Below are 10,255 nucleotides of genomic sequence, written 5' to 3'. Positions count from 1 at the left end.
GGGGCGCCTGGGTGGCTCAGTGGGTTAAGCCGCTGCCTTCGGCTCAGGTCATGATCTCAGGGTCCTGGGATCCAGAGGAACCAATCAGGAGAGTGGAGGACACAGGAAAGGAGAAAGCTGAAGAATGGGGCCCCCTAATTTCTGTTTATGAAACTACACGAGACTCAGTCTAACCCCTGAGGGCTACAAGCAGGAGACAAGATCAAAACACCATAGCAGGGGCGCCTGGGTGGCTCAGTGGGTTAAGCCGCTGCCTTCGGCTCAGGTCATGATCTCAGGGTCCTGGGATCGAGTCCCGCATTGGGCTCTCTGCTCAGCAGGGAGCCTGCTTCCTCCTCTCCTCTCTCTGCCTGCCTCTCTGCCTACTTGTGATTTCTCTCTGTCAAATAAATAAATAAATAATCTTTAAAAAAAAAAAAATTATAATATTTGATAAACACTTCACCTGGTGACTATATTCTAAATTCAAACCCTCAGGCCTCAAATTAAGCATACCAGGACACAAACAAATCCATACAATACTTGTTCTTAATCTGAGATCACAGCCAATGAGTCCATAGATAGATACAGGGAACCTAGATGGGGCAATAAAGATCACCTATTTATTTTCCACTATCCCCTAACTGAAAAAAAAAAATTTTTTTTCCAAGATTTTATTTATTTGACAGAGAGAGACAGCCAGAGAGAGAACACAAGCAGGGGGAGAGAGAAAGACAGAGAGGAGAGAGAGAAGCAGGCTTCGCACTGAGTGGGGAGCCCCATGTGGTGCTCAATCCCAGGACCCTGGGACAATGACCTGTGCCCAAGGCAGAAGCCCAATGACTGAGCCACCCAGGCACCCCTTAACTGAAATTTAGTACCTCCTTTAATTGTGAATGTTGCATTAAACCACAGTAGAATCATACTACTTGTAATTTTGACATTAATATACATCAGATAGTTTCATATCACATTAACTTGCTGCAGATGTTTATCATCTACACCCATCGCTGAAGTTCAGATGTGTTGCCAGAACTTACTATGTAAAGCAGTACATATTTACTACAAGTTTTAACATTTTGTTAACTGTATTTCAAAATAAGTGATTTCCTTCATAATCCTATGTACTTGACGTTATGCATTGAAAAACATCCTATGAGGTCCGTAAGTTTCAGGATACCAAGTACAGAAAACATTAAAAATCCCTGACTAACCTTACTAACATTGTATCTTAACTAACTCAAATTAAGATAAAAATTTAAAACAGATAGTTTGAATTTTCTAATTAGTAGTTATATGAAAGATCTTTAATGAATGTATTTAGCTCGGTATTACTTACTGAGTACACCTAAACTGATAGTTTCTACAGTCATTATATAATGCTCAATTTCCCATAAAAGCCTTTAAAAATATACTCTACTGGGGCACCTGGGTGGCTCAGTAAGGCATCAGACTCTAGACATCAGCTCAGGTCTTGATATTGGGGTCATGAATTTGGGCCAGGAGTTGAGCTCCACACCCAAATTTAAACTCTCTCTCCTCTAAGAGGTCTAATACACAAGTTACACAATTGCTGTATATTGCTTTAGCTAGCAGAAAAGTTGCTCAACATTGTGTAATATTTACCCTGCGTAACCAAGGAAGTAAGATTTACTACATACATGTAAATACACATACGCAAGTACTAAGTCTTTTTTTTTTTTCTTTAAGATTTTATTTGAGAGACCAAGAGAGAGCAGAGCGACAGCGAGAGGGCAGAGTGAGAGCGAGAGCGCAAGTCCAAAAGGCAGAGCCAAAGAGCAGAGCAAGAAAGAGAGCAGAAGTGGGGTGGGGGGGGGGCACCCCCTGCCCGGCAAAGGGAGAGGGAGAAGCAGGCTCCCCAATGAGCGGGAAGCTCATGCGGGGCTCAATCCCAGGACCCTGAAATCAAGGACAAGATCCCAGGACCTGAGCCAAAGGCAGACCATTAACTGAGTGAACCACTCAGGCATCCCTGCAAGTACTAAGTTTTATTCAAACACCCGTCAGTAAGAATCAGCAGCACAGTATTAAGAAACTAAGTATTCATGCCCACTCACTCTTTCCTGGGCATATATATCTATTATAGAAATTTCCCCAAAAACTAGACATTTAAGAGAATATACAGAGTTTAGGTCAACTAGCAGGTGATTATTCATATCACAAAAATAAATACCACTTCACAGGGCTCCCAAGAAATTCTTTAAATACAATACCATCTTTTGTACATTGGAAGTAATCCATTACCCATGTTCTCCCAACACATTCTTCAAAATGTACATCCAACGCCCATTTACTTATTGGAAGTTACTCCAAAATAATTATTTCCCTTGAATGGCTATCCAATTTCCATTATCTGATTCTCTCAAGTTTCATTTTAGACAAACATTGGGATTATTTTCATATAGTGTTTTCACATCTAGAGTTGTTCTTTCCCACGTACAGTAAAGTTATCTTAACCTCTGCAGTTTCTCCCCTGCTCCTAACCCCATGCTCCTTCCTCAACAGTCCAAAAGCCAAAAGGCTCAACACTAAAAGAAACCAAGCAAAGGCATGAATTCTGACCATCCAGCACATAAACTTTTGACCTGAGAAGTCCTTGAGAATATCCATCCCTCTGCTGCACTCACCGAGTTAGCCATGCACAACTAAAGCACTATATTACCTGCATGCTCCCTTCCACAGTATATCCACTGAAATTGAAGCAGTACAGAAAAGATCAGCCTAGATCCTGAGCAAGGATGACACACAAAATTCACGAAGCATTCCATATTTTTAAGAATTTGAGAGAGAGAAGAGAGAGAGAGAGTTTGTGTGCTCACGTGTGCCTAGGAGTGGGAAGGGGGGCAGAGGAAGAGAGAGAGTGCACAAGCACCTCCAGCAGACTCCCCACTGACAGCGAGGATGATGTGGGGCTCAGCCTCACAACCCTGAATTCATGACCTGAGCAGAAATCAAGAGCTGGATGCTCAATCGACTGAGTGACCCAGGCACCCTGTATTCCATACTTTTATAAGTTTATTGTATATAAATTTTCCTTGGTTTTTTGTTTTTCGTGCTCAGTATTATGTTTTTAGATTTTCCCTAATAATACAATTAAATCCAGGGGTGCCTGGCTGGCTCAGGTGACAGACTGTGTGACTCTGCATCCCAAGGTCATGAGTTTGAGCCCCACATTGTGTAGAGATTACTTTAATCTTTTTTTTTTAAAGATTTTATTTATTTATTTGACAGAGAGATCACAAATGGGGGGGGCAGGCCCCTTCCTGGCTGAAAGCAAGATGCCAGGACCCTGAGATCATGACCTGAGCTGAAAGCAGAGGCTTAACCCACTCAGCCACCCAGAGGTCCCTAGAGATTACTTTAAACAAATAAATAAAACAAGTTTAAATTCTATTAAGAAAAAATGATAGAAGTAAATCAAGTTCATTCATATTTAAAAAAAGAAAAAAAGACTATTACCTGCTTTACTGATCTCCCATCCCAGCTTTTAAAATTAGGTTATATTTAGCTTTGATTCTAAATAGTTAAGAATCGAGAAAATCAATACGAACATATTTCTACCGCATGATTATATAATTACTCAAATTCAGTTTAACTCTCAGCAAAGTGAGCTGGTGTTCTATTCCACCTAAAGTACACCTAAGTAACATCAGGATTACACACCGTAGCACAAAAACTAATTAATTAGGCCACCTCATTCTCTGTTGTGCTCAGAACCTGAACAGTGCTTGGCACCTAAGAAGCACGCCACTGAGTGTTACATTAAAATTTGTTACAATCTATACTTGGAGAAAAACACAAGACTCACAGATCTGCCAATCAGAAACTACTAGCATTTCCAATGATTTTCCTACGGCTCTTAAGACTGAGAACAGCACCAGCATGTGTTCTCTCTAAACAGGAAAAGAAAGTATAAAACCATCATTGCTCCTCAGAGTGATTTACAGAAATTCCTTGGTATCAGATATCTATTCTATTTCCAACTTCTCAATAAATATCCTTGTACAACTGGTTTATTCCTATCAAGGTACTAAGAAGGAGAGCCTGGGTGGCTCAGTCAGTAGAGCTTCCTTCTTGTGATCTTGGCTTTGGGAGTTCAGGCCCCACCCTGGACATAGAGCTTACATTTAAAAACAAAACAAGGAGGACCTGGGTGGCTCAGTCCTTAAGCATCTGCCTTCAGCTGAGGTCAGGATCCCAAAGTCCTAGGATAGAGCCACAGATCAGGCTCCCTGCTCAGTGAGAGGTCTGCTTCTCCCTCTCCCATTCCCCCTGCTTGTGTTCCCTCTCTAGCTGTGTCTCTCTCTGTCCAATAAACTTTTTAAAAAATAAAATTAAAAATAACCAAAAACCACCCCCAAAAGATAGACATGTGTGGACTTGATCTCTCTTAGGTCTTCACTCTTTTTGCCATTTATTTGGTGGAAAGGTCACAAATCCTGCATCATTACTCATTGTGGATTTTATCCATAGTATCCTTTTTGTGTCATTTTCAATAAACTATGTACTATATTGAATTTGATATACATTTTATCTTTTGTAATATAAAAATATTACACATCTACCAATCTACCTACCCAAATAATTAGAGCAAGACAATCAAAGCTACCCACGCTTCTCTCCCACCCCAAATGCCTGCCTCCTGGAATGTACATCAATATTCGTAGCTCTTTCAAAATGAATCTTAAAGAGACTCTGGGTGGCTCAGTTGGTTGAGTTAAGCGGCTGCTTTCAGGTCATGGTACCAGGGTCCTGGGATCAGGCCCCACGCTGGGCTCCCTGCTCAGTAGGGAAGTCCATCAGTAACCCAAGACAGCCATATACTGCATTTGGTTGATTATGATTCTAGTCTCATCATCTACATGGTTTCCTTTTTTTTTCCCCCCTTGCAACTTACGGGGTGGGGGGTGCAAACCTGTCATTTGTCCTATAGTTCCTCACTGCCTGGATTTTGCTAATTATAGCCCTATGATGGTGTTTCATATTCTCCTCCATCCCCTCTGTAATTAGAGCTGAAGATTCCATTTGTGTGTGTGTGTTTTTTTTTAAGATTTTATTTATTTATTTGACAGAGAGAGAGATCGCAAGTAGACAGAGAGGCAGGCAGAGAGAGAGAGAGAGAAGCAGACTCCCTGCTGAGCAGAGAGCCCAATGCGGGACTCGATCCCAGGACCCTGAGATCATGACCTGAGCCGAAGGCAGCGGCTTAATCCACTGAGCCACCCAGGCACCCCTCCATTTGTTTTTTTTATTGCTGCTTGTTTGAGGGAGAGACAATAATATACCACAAGAGGTGTCTTATACTGGGGGTACGTGGCTGGCTCAGTCAGAGGAACATCCAACTCTTGAACTTGGGGTCCTGAGTTCAAGCCCCATGTTGGGAGTAAAGATTAAATAAATGAAACTTTTTTTAAAAAGGGGGGGGGGGGTGCCTGGGTGGCTCAGTTGGTTAGGCAACTGCCTTCGGCTCAGGTCATGATGCCAGGGTCCTAGGATCAAACCCCATGTCGGGCTCCTTGCTTGGCAAGGTGCCTGCTTCTCCCTCTCCCTCTGCCTGCTTGTGCTCTCTCTCACTCTCTGTCAAATAAATAAATAAAATTAAAAAAAAAAAAAAGGAAAGAAAGAGAAAGTGACTTGTGCTTCTAGGAAGAGATATCTGTCTCTAGCTATCCTCCTGTGATGTTGCAATCACCAATGATCACTGCCAAAATCCATTATTTCATTCAGGATTGAAAGTGGTTTTCTCATTTATGTCTTCTGTGACTTTATTCAGCTTGAGTTCTTCCATGAAGAACAACTTTCCCCTGTTGAATACCTGGATACTCTGAACAGAGTCAGTACAGTGAAGACAGGATAAATCCTCGATTCTTGCCCTTCTGCAGATGGCTTTGCGCTCTTTATCACATCCCCTCACTCACCTCTGATTGCATCCACAGCTGTAGTGGACAGACCCATGTACCATGAGGCTGCCCTGCCTCCCTCCACCCCGAGGCACACATCTTACACATCTCTGTTTTACCTCAGGGCTTTCTCCAAAGCCTCAGAAGAGTACAGGAGGAGTCTGGAAGCAACGGAGAGATGAAACCCTCAAGACAATCCAGTTTACAAGGGAAGGGAACTAAGCAGCAGATAAATGCCCATCTTCAGCTAGGAGGGATTCTATACATTCCTCTAAGGTCTGCCTTCCTTATGGCAATCTCAGTAAAGCACCTTTCGTTGGTTTTTCTTGACTTTCCATTACACTCTCCCCATTCCCTCACTCTTGCTTCCTGGAATCCTGTCCAAAATAAATCAGCTTCATGCAAATCTTCATCTCCATCTCTTCTCCCAGGAGTTCAAAGACATGGCTATTTCAAACTTTTCAGAATAATGAGTTGGTGCTCTGGCACTGTCCTAAGATAACCAAATGTTTATTTCTTTTCTGTATCATCATAAATTCACAGAGTCCTGGGTATTTGGAGTGTATCAATCCACTGCATTAATTCCTCCTGATGCTCAAATTGCCCCATCTTTGGCTAGTCATACTCACTCCGGCACCTTGTGACAAGACTCCAGTCATCTCTGACTGCGCCTCTGCTTTCTGTTATGGCATGATAATCCGGGTTCAACTGGTACATCTCCTAGTCCCTCTACAATCAGCTTTTTCTACATAAACCGCTAGTCCTTATTATTAGTCAGAAATAATACACAGAGACACAATCTAGTCACTAGAGTGCTCATTAAGTTGCTCATTGCTCTTAGGCCACAGCTGGAAAACAGGCATTTTGTTTCCAAGAGAAATAAACCATGTATTCTCGCAGATTATTTCCAATTCAAATTTCAGATTACTAGGTTGTTGCCAAGTGTCTTTCTTATTTGTGTCTTTACTTCACTGTAAAGTTTGATAGCAGCTAAGAATATAAACAAGGAAATGCTGTTACAGATGGAATGCTTGTGTCCCCCAAGCCTCCCCAAATTCCTACATTACAGCCCTAACCTCCAACATGACGGTATTACAAAGCTGGGCCTTTGGGAAAATACTCAGGCTTAGTTAGATGATGTCATGAGGATGAAGTCCCCAGAGGATTACTATCTTTTTTTTTTTTCTTGAAGAGTTTTTTTAGAGCAATCTCTACGCTGAACATGGGGCTCCAACTCACAGCCCCAAGATCAAGAGGTGCATACCCTACTAAGCCAGCCAGGTACCCCAGGATCACTATCTTTGTGAGAAGACAGACCACGGCTCTTTCACTGGTACATGCTGAGGTGAAGCCATGTGAGCCACGGCACCAAGGCAAGAAGGCATCTCTCCACAGGCCACGAAGAAAGGGCTCTTACACCAAGAACCGAAGCATCTGACTGCACTTTGATCTTGGACTTCCCAGCCTCCAGAAAGGTGCTTAAGAAATAAATGTCTGCTGTTTAAACTACCCTGTCTGTGGTACTTTGCGATAGCAGCCACACTGCCTAAGACAGTGTCTATCTCACTCAATCTTCACAGTCAGCACTTTATCGATTAGGAAACAAAGCCTAAGTTTAACCTGCCCAAATACTAACCGCTCAAGTGTAGCAGGATCAGTACCAATCCCCACACTCTCTGGCTCCGGAGACTACTCTCTTAACTACACTATATTCAATCACTGATTTCACTTATAATCCAACCAACAATGTAACCATATCGAATGATTTCAGAAAGATTAAAAGGATGTAATTTTTATTACATTCTCAAGGTCAAATATAGGCTAACCCTATGCAAAATCTTCACTTTATCCCACTGCTTTAACCAAACAATGATCATTACATATCAAGACTCAATACTGACATTAAATGGACAAAGTTACATATTATAACAAGGAAGACAGCAGTGCTAAAAACATAACTCAACTGCCTCAAGATAGCAGGACAACTGCATACACAGGCACCCAGGCATTTAGGAAGCCAGACATTTCACAGGTAAGTCCTAATGCAAGAAATAAAAATGTATTAAACTTGCAACATTCTGTCCAAATGACCTACAAATCCTGAATGTACATTTTGTTCATCTTACTTCCCCCAAAAGGCTCTGTTGCACTCCCTTCTTTCTACCAACACTTATACAAATTAAGGAATTCACTGATTTCTCACTTCATAGTAAGACTATGACAATCTAACAGGCTAACACCAGAAGGCGGGAAGAGAAAAACCAAGTGTACCTTGTAACAGGTTTCCCTCCGCCTTGTTTCTTTAGGCAAGGAAGTGGGATACACAGTCCACGTTTGGACCAGTCATTTTCCAAAAAGAAGCCAAGCCTGTAGGTGTGGCCTCTTTGACCCACCACTTGGAGGCACTCTGTACCAACCGCACACTATCACTCCAGCTGGGCCAACCAATTCAACCTATACCCTAAAAGGAATTTGTTCAACCTGGCCAAATTTAATATTGCTAATTACTTATATTAATAATAGCATTCAGGGGCGCCTGGGTGGCTCAGTGGGTTAGGGCCTCTGCCTTCAGCTCAGGTCATGATCCCAGGATCCTGGCGGGGATCGAGCCCGCATCAGGCTCTCTGCTCAGCAGGGAGCCTGCTTCCTCCTCTCCCTCTGCCTGCTTCTCTGCCTACTTGTGATCTCTGTCCGTCAAATAAATAAATAAAATCTTTAAAAAAATAATAATAGGGCGCCTGGGTGGCTCAGTGGGTTAGGCCGCTGCCTTCGGCTCAGGTCATGATCTCAGGGTCCTGGGATCGAGTCCCGCATCGGGCTCTCTGCTCGGCGGGGAGCCTGCTTCCCTCTCTCTCTCTCTCTCTCTGCCTACTTGTGATCTCTCTCTGTCAAATAAATAAAATCTTTTTTTAAAAAAAAAAAAAATAATAATAATAATAATAATAATAATAATAATAGCATTCAATGTGATATATATATAATTTTATTTTATACAGTTGTGAATTAAGATTTTTTTTAAAGAAGTAGACTTTTTAAAGGTCTATCTCAAGTTTTAAAGAGTTTAATACACATCGCAGGTTAAAAGTAGCAACCAGCATTAACCTTGCCTCATCACTGACTTGACAGTCTCTTACCAAAGCCTCTAACTCAAGGATTCTTTTTATTTGTTTTTATTAACATATAATGTATTATATGCCCCAGAGATACAGGTCTATGAAGGATTCTCTTATGTTTCCTCATATAAAGCTGTAGCATGCTCAAAGACCTAGCCTTAAATTTGTAAATAGAGAAAACTACGAAGCACCCAGAAACCCAAGTAAAAGGGACCATTACACACTCTGGCTGGAAGAATCACAGGTGACTTTTGATTTGTTGGTTTTGTTTTACAAATAAAATAAAACTTCCTTATTGTTGAGGGGGAAATCAGCCTTATTTCCAACCTGAAGTATAGAACCCAAGATAAAGCAAGAGAAACCAGTTCTAAATTTCAACAGTTCTAACTAACTCTGTAACATCAGTGCTCTCTCCGCCAGATTTTACAGTCTAGCAGAAGAAACAGACATTTTAGGGCAGTCTTAAAGAAGTGTCAGTAAAAACAGAAAGGAGGGAGCAACATGAAAATTTAGGAGTAAATCAAGTAGAACTAAGAATCCGTTAAAGGGGTGCCTGCATGACTCAGTTAAAAAAGCCTGACTTTGATCCTGGGATCAAGTCCTGCACAGGGCTCTCTGCTTAGCAGGGAGTCTGCATCTCCCTATTTTGCTTCCCCCTAATTGTACTCTCATTTGCTCTGTCAGATAAATTGATGAAATGGGGCACCTGGGTGGCTGAGTCATTAAACATCTGCCTTGGGTTCAGGTCATGATCCCAGGATCCTGGGATGGAGCCCCGCATCGGGCCCTCTGCTCAGCGGGAAACCTGCTTCTCCCTCTCCCACTCCCACTGCTTGTGTTCCCTCTCTCTTGCTGTGTCTCTCTCTGTCAAATAAATAAAAAAGTATCTTTTAAAAAAAAATTTAATGAAAACAAAAATTTTTAAAAATTAATGAAATCTTTAAAAACAACTTAAAAACTGAATCCCATTTTTTGGATTGACAAGGGTCACAAGTACTGTTTGTTTTTTTTTTTTTTTAAAGGTTTTATTTATTTGACAGAGATCACAAGTAGGCAAAGAGGCAGGCAGAGAGAGAGAGAGAGGGAAAGAGAGAGAGAGAGAGAGGAGGAAGCAGGCTCCCTGCAGAGCAGAGAGCCCGATGGGGGACTCGATCCCAGGACCCTGAGATCATGACCTGAGCCGAAGGCAGCAGCTTAACCCACTGAGCCACCCAGGCGCCCTGTTTTTTTTTTTTTTTTTAA

At 41.9% G+C, this 10,255-nt stretch overlaps 1 protein-coding gene and 1 non-coding gene across 2 annotated transcripts in view; one reads left to right on the top strand and one right to left on the bottom strand.

Moving 5' to 3' along the window:
• Nucleotides 1-10,255, bottom strand: part of IGF2BP3 (insulin like growth factor 2 mRNA binding protein 3) — a 147,852-nt gene that overhangs the window by 103,898 nt on the left and 33,699 nt on the right. The gene's annotated exons all lie outside the window — the stretch shown is intronic.
• Nucleotides 2,667-2,774, top strand: LOC132017030 (U6 spliceosomal RNA). Its single transcript, XR_009404114.1, has one exon. It is a non-coding gene; the product is annotated as a U6 spliceosomal RNA (small nuclear RNA).

Source organism: Mustela nigripes, chromosome 4 (genome assembly GCF_022355385.1).
Source record: "Mustela nigripes isolate SB6536 chromosome 4, MUSNIG.SB6536, whole genome shotgun sequence".
In the NCBI taxonomy this organism is placed as follows: domain Eukaryota; kingdom Metazoa; phylum Chordata; class Mammalia; order Carnivora; family Mustelidae; genus Mustela; species Mustela nigripes.
Note: the sequence above shows the minus strand (reverse complement) of the source record. Positions and strands in the feature narration are given on the sequence as shown.